The following is a 10,875-nucleotide window of genomic DNA, read 5'->3' as shown; positions in this document are numbered from 1 at the left end:
TGGTGCTTGGAGATTGGTATTTTGAGGAGGGGGTGGTGTTTGGTAAGAGGCTGAGGCGTAGTGGGGGTTTTGGGTGGTAAGGTTGATGATGGAGGGATTACGAGCAGGACTTGAAGGTGGGTTCTGAGGTTGTTCCACGTTAAGAGGGGGAATTTGAGCTGGAGGTCTTCCGTCTGGTTGAGTGTTGACAGCAAATATCGGAGGAGGCAAATCTTGTTTTCTCTGCATCTCGACCCTCATCTCAGCAATTTGTTGCATCAACTGTAGGATCAGTTCATTCTGATCAGCAAGGGTTGGCTGAGCCACCACGACATCAGTAAGGCCAGGTTCTTCGTTGTTATCGCTCATTTATTGAAGTTGGTCTTTGGACGTTTCTTACATATTATGTCATGGGATTTGATCCTAATGTTTCAAGGTAAGGGAAGAAAAAAAATAGTGCAGAGTAATAATTTGATGGTCTTTCATAATTTCATGTTTATTAAGGGACTATGGCTTTGCAGATTGTTCAAACAATTCTTGCTTCTCGTACTAGTACACCAGATGGCATCGGGATTGTTTAGATTCATTGGTGCAGCGGGGAGAACAATGGGAGTCGCTACCACATTTGGAGCATTTGCACTGGTTTTGCAATTTGCATTGTCTGGATTTGTCCTCTCGAGAAGTATGTTTTATTGTGTTCGCAAAAAATCTTTTCTTGTTCAGTCATACATTTATTTATTTTCTATTTTGCATGATGCTACAGATGATGTGAAGAAATGGAGGATCTGGGGTTACTGGATCTCACCATTAATGTATTCTGTGAATTCAATTCTTGTGAATGAATTTGATGGGAAGAAATGGGAACATGTAAGTGTTTTTATTCCAAACCACATGCAAATAGCTAATTTTCTCATATATGGATGCTCATTCCTCTTAATTAAAACAGATTGCGCCAAATGGAGCTGAATCACTTGGACATGCAGTAGTAAGATCTCGAGGGTTCTTTCCAGATGCATATTGGTACTGGATAGGTGTTGTGGCACTTATCGGATTCATAATAATCTTCAACCTCTGCTACAGTATTGGACTCGCTTACCTGAACCATGAGTATCTCTGGTGCCTTTACATTCCCCTTGAAAAGAACATAAAATGAACGATGCCTTATACTGTGACTGGAGAAACGGGGCTAATACCATATTTCTTATACATCTTCAGCTTTTGGTAAGCCACAAGTTATGATATCAGAAGACGATGAGAATGTTCGACTCATTGAGGAAAGTGAAACTGAGGGTGAAAAGAAGAAGGGAATGGTTCTTCCATTTGAACCGCATTCCATCACTTTTGATAACGTTGTATACTCCGTTGACATGCCTCAGGTAACTTTCCAGAACCTTTCACGAATAATATTCGTGACTTGTAAGGTTTTTATTTTCTATGAACAACTAACTTAACATTCTAATGAATTGCAGGAAATAAAAGACCAAGGTTCCACTGACGATAGATTGGTACTTCTAAAAGGTGTGAGTGGAGCTTTCAGGCCAGGTGTTCTCACAGCCTTGATGGGCGTTAGTGGAGCCGGTAAAACAACATTGATGGATGTGTTGGCCGGAAGAAAAACAGGAGGATATATTGATGGTGACATCAAGATTTCTGGATATCCGAAGAAGCAAGAAACGTTTGCACGTATTTCTGGATATTGTGAACAGAATGACATCCATTCGCCTTATATTACAGTTTATGAGTCATTAGTTTCCTCAGTTTGGCTGCGTTTACCTCAAGATGTTGACAAAAACAAGAGAAAGGTTGGTTCCCCTAAATCCTTTCTCCATAAAATTGGTTGAACATATTAAAGAAACATGTATGGCAGGGCAATAACATAATTGATATATCACCGCTCTGCAGATGTTTGTTGAGCAAGTTATGGAACTTGTGGAGCTAACTCCCTTAAGATCAGTGATAGTAACCAGAAGTAGAGATCCGACAAAATAGAACAAAACAAGTAGATTTACTGTAAATAGTTTGTGCAAGTATCTTAAACACAACTATACAGATAAAGTTGTCCGTATGGAGAGGACAAGACTCCAGAAAATATTAGTTTTGATTCTTAATTACATAATACCAATAACTAATCCTGATTACATATATATAGAGAACATAAAAGGATAAGACTGACACTATAAACTATAAATTAGGAATAATAACTGCTAGACAACTGCTGTAGCAGTTGTTTGTCCAGAATTCAACTCTTTATTCTTTTGTCGATATTTTCTTCTAAAATATGTCTTGAGAGGTGGGTTGGTATCAGTGCATCCCCCCTGAAAAGATGCCTTGTCCTCAAGGCAGAACAGAGGAAATTGAACAGCAAGCAAGTCATAGTCTTCCCAACTAGCCTCTTCAACAGGACGACGACGCCATTGAATAAGTAATTCCAGAGTTGGCACTCCTGACTCTTTCACCCAACGATGTGATAAAACTTTTTCAGGTTCCACCATAAATTCCAATTCACCCGATAGTGGTAAGGGTGGAGGGGAAGCAATATCAGAACAACCACGAGCAGGACGAAGCAGCGAGACATGAAAAATAGGATGTACCTTAGATGTTTCAGGAAGCTGCAATTCATAAGAAACAGGACCAACTTGACGAACAATTTTGTATGGTCCAAAATATCGAGGTGAAAGCTTCTCATTAAGACGTTTGGCTAAACTCTTCTGTCGATAAGGTCGCAAGTGAAGGAAAACAACATCACCCACATCAAAAGACAAGTCACGTCGCTTGGAATCAGCTTGAGACTTCATTCTGGATTGAGCCTTCATGAGATTGGAACGTAGTACCTCTAACATTTGATCTCGTTCCACGAGCTGCTGTTCAAGTTCAGCAATTTTAGTTTCTCCATGAACAAAAGGATGCAAAAGTGGTGGTTCTCTCCCATACACAATCTGGAAAGGAGTCATATTGGCTGAAGAATGGTATCCACTGTTGAAAGAATATTCAGCCCAAGATAGATATTGAAGCCATGATTTGGGCTTGTCATGAGCAAAACAACGTAAGTAAGTTTTAAGGCAGCGATTGACCACTTCCGTTTGACCGTTAGATTGGGGATGATAGGAAGTACCCATACGGAGACGAGTGCGACTAAGGCGAAAAAGTTCCTGCCAAAAAGCACTTGTGAAGACAACAACACGATCTGAAAGAATGGAGCGCGGTAAACCATGCAGCTTGACAATTTCCTTACAGAAAACCCCAGCCACTGTTTTAGCAGTAAAGGGATGAGATAAAGCAAGAAAATGGCTGTATTTGCTAAACCTGTCAACCACCACAAGAATAGTATCAAAGCCATTAGAAGGAGGAAGCCCAACAATGAAATCAAGGGAGATATCCTCCCAAACTCTGTTAGGAATGGGCAAAGGTTGTAAGAGACCAACTGGAGCTAATGTTTCATATTTATGTTGCTGGCATATCAAACTGTAATTCAACAGAACTCCTTATATCATATATAAAAACATTACATGTATATATACACTAGCAAGAAGCTATACTAAAGGTAAGAAAATATCCTACAGATCTCTTATATAATTCTTATAGATTTCTCCTATGATACTGCTGACTATATTAGGTAATAGAATATTTACAACATTCTGTCACACTCCCCCTCAAGCTGGAGCATATATATTGATCATGCCTAGCTTGTTACATAAATAGTTAACTCGAGCTCCAGTCAATGCCTTTGTGAACAAATCAGCTAGTTGCTCTCCTGTCTTTACATAGCTTGTGGAAATCAAGTTCTCTTGAATCTTTTCACGAATAAAATGGCAGTCCACCTCGATGTGCTTAGTTCTTTCATGATACACTGGATTTGAGGCGATGTGAAGGGCAGCTTGATTATCACACCAAAGTTTCGATGGTGTGGGATAGTTCAACCCAACTTCACTTAAGAGGTGATGTATCCACATAATCTCACTTGTGGATTGTGCCATAGCTCTATACTCGGATTCTGCACTAGATCGAGATACAACATTTTGTTTCTTACTTCTCCATGATACCAAATTTCCACCCACAAAGACACAGTAGCCAGTAGTAGACCTTCTATCAATCTTGGATCCAGCCCAATCAGCGTCTGCAAAACACTCAATGCGAGTATGTTCATTGTTTCTATATACTATGCCAAGTCCAGGGGCACCTTTCAAGTAACACAATATTTGTTCCAAAGCTGCCCAATGTTTGATTGTAGGCGTGGACATGAACTGACTAACAATACTTACAGCAAAAGAAATATCCGGGAGATAGTTTAATTTCCCAACTTGGATCATCGAATGGATCACCATCATCTTTTGTTAGCTGCGTATTGGGGACCATTGGAGTACTACAAGGCTTGGCTACTGACTTTCCAGTTTCCTCAAGAAGGTCTAGGATATACTTCCTTTGAGATAAAAATATTCCCTTCTTGCTCCTACTTACTTCTATTCCCAAGAAGTATTTCAACTGTCCCAAATCTTTCGTGTGAAACATAGAATGCAAGAATAATTTGAGAGAAGATATTCCTGCATAATCACTCCCAGTGATGACAATATCATCCACATATACAACAAGAAGAATAATGCCAACTGCTGATTGTCTGTAAAAGACCGAATGATCACAATTGCTCTTTGTTAGCCCAAACTTCTGAACTACCTTACTAAATTTCCCAAACCAAGCACGTGGACTTTGTTTCAGACCATATAAGGATTTCTTCAAGTGACAAACTTTCCCATTCTCCCCCTGAGCAACAAAACCGGGTGGTTGCTCCATATACACTTCTTCTTGGAGATCACCATGAAGAAATGCATTCTTGATATCCAACTGATGTAGCGGCCAATTTTGAGAAGCAGCCAGAGAAATAAACAAGCGGACGGAAGCGAGTTTGGCCACCGGAGAAAAAGTATCAGAATAATCCACCCCATACGTCTGAGCATATCCCTTAGCAACCAATCTGGCTTTAAGCCTAGCCACAGAACCATCAGGATTTACTTTGACTGTAAAAACCCATTTACATCCCAGTGCCTTCTTCCCTTTTGGTAAGTCCACCAAATTCCAAGTGTGATTGTCATCTAACGCATGTATCTCATCGAGCATTGCATTATACCACCCAGAGTGATTCAAAGCCTCTCGAACTGTTTTGGGTACAAAGATAGAATCTAGAGAAGCAATCAAAGAGCAAGATGCAGGAGACAAGTGGTCATATGAGATAAAATTAGCAATGGAATATGTTGATGGACATTGACGCTTACCTTTGCGAAGAGCAATGGGAATGTCAAGATTTTCTGTTGGAGAGGGATTGACTGGAGGAGGATCTGATGACGAGAGAGTTGGTGCAGGACATGTATCATTGGTCACTTGTCGCCTCGAATAAACTTGAACTATCGGCGGCTTTGTTTGAGAAAGAGGAACATCAGAAGACACATTTTTCATTGATTGTTCAACACTACCAGGGGCTTCCTTATGCTGTTCTGATCTTGATGGAGTGGTCCTATAAATGAGCCATTCTTCTTCTTCCTGCTGCCCCTGAGTGGGAAAAGTGTCGGGAGAGGAAAAAAATGATATGCTTTCAGAGAACACCACATCTATCGACACCATATATCTGTTAAGGGTTGGAGAGTAGCACCGATAACCCTTCTGTAAGCGAGAATATCCCAAAAAGACACACTTCAAGGCCTTTGGATCTAGTTTAGTAATATGGGGTTGCATATCACGAACATAACAAGTACTCCCAAACACCTTTGGTTCTAATGGAAATAATGGCTTATTAGGAAAGAGAACACCATAGGGAATATCACCATTAAGCACTGTGGATGGCATGCGATTAATTAGAAAGCTAGCTGTGGATACTGCATCCGCCCAAAATTGCTTAGGTACCTTCATTTGAAATAGCAAAGCACGAGCTGTCTCAAGCAAATGTCTATTTTTCCTCTCAGCCACTCCATTTTGAGAGGGTGTATCAACACACGAAGATTGATGAAGGATACCATACTGATTCATGTAGTTCTGAAATGATACTGACATGAATTCCTTAGCATTGTCGCTCCTCAATATATGTACAGAAGCATTAAATTGTGTCTTAATCTCAGCACAAAAAATTGAGAAATGGGAGAACACTTCAGAACGATTTTTCATAAAGTAAATCCATGTCATTCGAGAAAAATCATCCACAAAAGTAACAAAATATCTAAACCCAACTTTAGACACAACAGGGCATGGTCCCCAAACATCTGAATGAACTAATTCGAAAGCAAAATAGCCCGCTTATTATTTCTAGGACTTAACGAGCTTCTATGGTGTTTTGCAAAATGACAAGACTCACAGTCTATTGAAGGTACATTATGAAACTGAGGACATAATTTCTTCAAAACTGGAAGAGAAGGATGTCCCAAACGACAATGTGCTTCAAATGACGAGACGATACTAGAGCAAGCAACTGATGGAGGCGCCCATTCATCAAGAATGTATAGACCGTCAGATACATGTCCTTTACCAATAATCTGCTTCGTCATAAGATCCTGAAAAAGGCAATGATCGGGATATAATGAGACAAAACATTTTAGTTCTTTGGTAAGTTTACTCACAGAAATTAGATTAAAGGCAAGACTAGGTAAGCCTAGCACAGATGACAAAGTAATAGATGAAGTGGGGTTAATGGTCCCAGATCCCTCAATGGTATAACTAGACCCATCAGCTATGGTAACAGAGGATGGTACTTTATGTGCCCGGAATTTAGAAAAAAATTTGGGATTACCTGTCATGTGATTTGTGGCACCCGAATCAATGATCCAGTTGCTTGAGGAGGAAATGAGGCATTTGTTACCTGACTCATTAAGGGCAGAGGCTGGAACTCAATAAGGGCACTGGCTGGAGTGGTTTCATTCATTGATTCCTGATACTTTGTAAGTCTAGCATACTCATCGGTTGAGATTGTAACAGTTGAGGGTGAACTAGAAGTGGCAGCAACAGTGGCAGTCTGAGTTTGAAGTTGTTGGTTGCGATTCTGTAATTTCTTACAGTTTCGCCTTATGTGCCCGGGTTCCTTACAATAGCGACAAGTATTGTCATTGTTCCATCTCCCAGCATCATTGTTTCCTTCTTTGTTATTGTTCCATACCCCAGCGTTGTTGTTATTGTTCCACCTTCCCGCAACATTGTTATGGTTCCATTTCCCTGCATCATTGTTATGATTCCATTTTTCTCCATCTTTGTTATTGTTCCATTTTCCTGCATCATTGTTGTTGTTCCATCTCCCTGCATTATTTCTTCCTCCTCCTCCTTTTGCAACAAGCACATTAGTCTGTGGATTGGCTGGAGTACTCTCTATGCGCAACATCCGACTGAAAACATCTTTGAGAGAAGTGATCTCAGAACTGGAGAGAATCTGTGATTTAGCAGTCTCAAACTCAGAGGGGAGCCCGGCTAAAAAGCTCATTATCGCCATTTGTTCCCTCTGAGCTTGCTGCACCTTGATATCAGTACTGAATGGTAGAAGTACATTCAGTTCCTCGTAGGTTTTCTTGAACTCCATGAAGTATGTAGTGAGTGACTTAGCTTCCTTCTCAGAACGATAGAAAGCCTTAGAAACTTCATAAATCCGAGATAAATTACCTTTTCCAGAGTACAAATACTCCAAATAATCCATTAATTCTTTCACAAACTCACAGTGATTAACCAAACCAACCACTTCGTTATCAATAGAGTTTATGATTTGCAAGATTAGTCTAGCATCATCTCTAAGCCAAGCCTTTTTAGCATCATCGGTTGGAGGATCTTGTATAAGATGATCATCTTTTTCAACACTACGCAAATAGATCCTGATTTTTCTACTCCAATCTAAATAATTAGACCCATTTAATTTAGAATCTGTAATTTTGGATAATGCTGGAACAATTTCAGTCATGGCAGATTTATCCTCAGCCATTTTAACTAACGTTTAGCCAAGAAATTGATCAAGAAGAACAAAGGATCAAAAAATCTGCCACCAAACTAGTCGATAAGAGCAATAGATCGACACTAGAACTGACCAAAGCAGTCACAGAAGCAAAGGAAAAAATACAAACCCGGAAGTCAATGCTGGGACAGCAAGCGCAGATGTAATCTGCTAAACCCAAGAAGTCGAAACCTTTTCCCAAGATGCTAGGAAAAGTTCCAATTTTTTTCTGAATCAAAATCTTGAGCCCTAGTGGCTCTGATACCATGTAATTCAACAGAACTCCTTATATCATATATAAAAACATTACATGTATATATACACTAGCAAGAAGCTATACTAAAGGTAAGAAAATATCCTACAGATCTCTCCTATGATTCTTACAGATTTCTCCTATGATACTGCTGACTATATTAGGTAATAGAATATTTACAACATTCTGTCACATTTATGTTGCTGGCATGAAATCAAGGGAGATATCCTCCCAAACTCTGTTAGGAATGGGCAAAGGTTGTAAGAGACCAGCTGGAGCTAATGTTTCATATTTATGTTGCTGGCATATCAAACAATTCTGGACAAAGGACTTAACATCATGCTTCAAACAAGGCCAGAAAAAATTTGCAGATACCCTTTTGAGAGTTTTCAGGTATCCTCCGTGCCCTCCTGTTGGAGAATCATGTGACTCTGCTAAAATCTTGGCTTTGAGTTCAGGATAATCAGGAATAACCAGCCGAGATTTGTAGTAAAGATGGTTAGCAGACAACGAGAAATCAGGATGAATCGATTTTTGGTATCACAGCAGATCGATCCAACATGGTCAATACCAGATTGTCTAATTCCCAAGAAGGCGTTTCCAATGTTGAATCTCTTGCCCAACAATTATCTGCCATAGCGTCAAAGTTAAATACAATTGACTCCCTGGCAGCAGATGTTGCAACATTGAAGGCCCAGACTAGTGAAATCAAAAGGCAATAATTTAAACAACAAACGTTGTTGTGCAGCAGTAGTCACCCGCTGATGCAAGAGATACTTTAGGCTACAATGGTCAGTAGTGACAATAAAATGCTGACCCAAAAGATAATGCTTCCATTTTTGCAATGCAAAGACCAAAGCCAGCAATTCACAATCATAAGTAGATTTAATGCGACTAGAAAAGGAAAATCCCTTACTGAAATAGGCTACTGGATGACAGTGTTGCAGTAAAATAGCCCCAACTCCATCAGATGAAGCATCACACTCAACTGTAAACTGTTGAGTGAAATCTGGAAGACGCAGCACTGGTACTGATGTCAAGGTCCTCTTAAGATTTTGGAAAACCTGCTCTACTTTTGCATGCCAGGTAAAAGCATTTTTCTTTGTCAATTATGTTAAAGGACGAGCAATGATCCCATAGTTCTTAACAAAGCACCTATAATAACCTGTGAGACCTAAGAAACCACGAAGTTCCTTGACATTCTTTGGAACAGGACATTCCAACACTGTAGATATTTTTTCTGAATCCACTGCTACTCCATCTTAAGAAATCACATGACCCAAAAAACCAACTTGGTGTTGACCAAATAAACATTTCTTTGGATTAGCAAAAAAGGAATTGACAGAAAGAAGATGGAGGACTGTTTGAAGGTGTTGTTGGTGTGTTTGAGGGTCAGGACTATAGATTAGAATATCATCAAAGAACACTAGGACAGATTTTCGAAGGTATGGCCTGAAAAGATCATTCATGGCACCCTGAAATGTGGATGGTGCATTAGTGAGTCCAAAAGGCATTACGAGAAACTCATAATGGCCTGAATGAGTGCGAAAGGCAGTTTTATAGACATCATCAGGTTGGACACGAATTTGATGGTATCCGGAACGAAGATCAATTTTAGAAAAAATTGTGGCCCCATGTAATTCATCTAACAACTCATCGATATTTGGAATTGGATATTTGTCCGGGACAGTGATTTTGTTTAGGCTACGGTAATCCACACAAAACCGCCAAGAGTTATCTTTCTTTTTAACTAGCAGAACTGGACTAGCAAAGGGACTTGAACTAGGGCAAATGAAACCAGATTCTAATAAAGCTGCAACTTGGTTCTCAATTTCAGTTTTTTGACCATGTGGGTAACGATAAGGTCTGATGTTTGGAGGTTTAGAATTTGGTAACAGAGGAATAGCATGAGAATGTGCTCTAAATGGTGGAAGAGATGTTGGTTCAGAAAACACAAACTGGAATTCATGTAAAAGGGTTTGGATTGCATTACCTGAAACTTCTGAAACCATGTTAAAAGATTGGAGAGAAGCTGTGGTTGAATCTGTCGATCTCACACCTTGCAATTTGTAACGCTTCCCTTGCCAATTGAAAATTATGAACATATCCTTCCAGTTAGCTTGAATCGTATTGAGAGAAGCTAACCATTTGATACCAAAAACCAAATCAGCCCCTCCAATTGCAAAAGGGTAGTAATCCTGAGTGATAGTAAAGCCCGGCAATTGAATTTGAAGATTCCGACAAACTTTATTGCAGCGAATGATATCCCCATTCCCTATTTGCACACCGAATGTTGGAACCATTTCTACTGGTATATTATGCTCCTCCACAATGGATTCAGCCACAAAATTATGTGTGGAACCACTATCCACAAGTATTAAAACCTTTCTATGGTTGATTTCACCTTGAAGCTTCATTGTAGAACCAACTGACTGTCCCAAAATGGCATGGAACGAAATTTCAGCAATGTTAGTTTCTTGAGAGTCGCCAACAGTTGTTGCATTAACCCAATCAACATCTTCCAATTGATCTCCGCCTGTAAGCTCCATGCGAGACAATTTCGCAAATTTACATTTATGACCGGGTGCAAATTTCTCATGGCAACGATAACAAAGTCCCTGTGCCATTAGATTTCTCCTCTCAGTTTCCCATGTTTGCATTTGAAGAGGTTGGGAAGTGGATGGATTGGGAGAAGCAT

General features: G+C 39.8%; 1 pseudogene; it reads left to right on the top strand.

The window, feature by feature from the left end:
* The first annotated feature begins 322 nt into the window (after positions 1-322).
* LOC102579539 (pleiotropic drug resistance protein 1-like) overlaps positions 323-10,875 on the top strand; it is a 14,081-nt pseudogene continuing 3,528 nt past the window's right edge.

Source organism: Solanum tuberosum, unplaced genomic scaffold (assembly GCF_000226075.1).
Source record: "Solanum tuberosum cultivar DM 1-3 516 R44 unplaced genomic scaffold, SolTub_3.0 scf00106, whole genome shotgun sequence".
In the NCBI taxonomy this organism is placed as follows: domain Eukaryota; kingdom Viridiplantae; phylum Streptophyta; class Magnoliopsida; order Solanales; family Solanaceae; genus Solanum; species Solanum tuberosum.
This window is presented reverse-complemented; position numbering and strand designations above follow the sequence as displayed.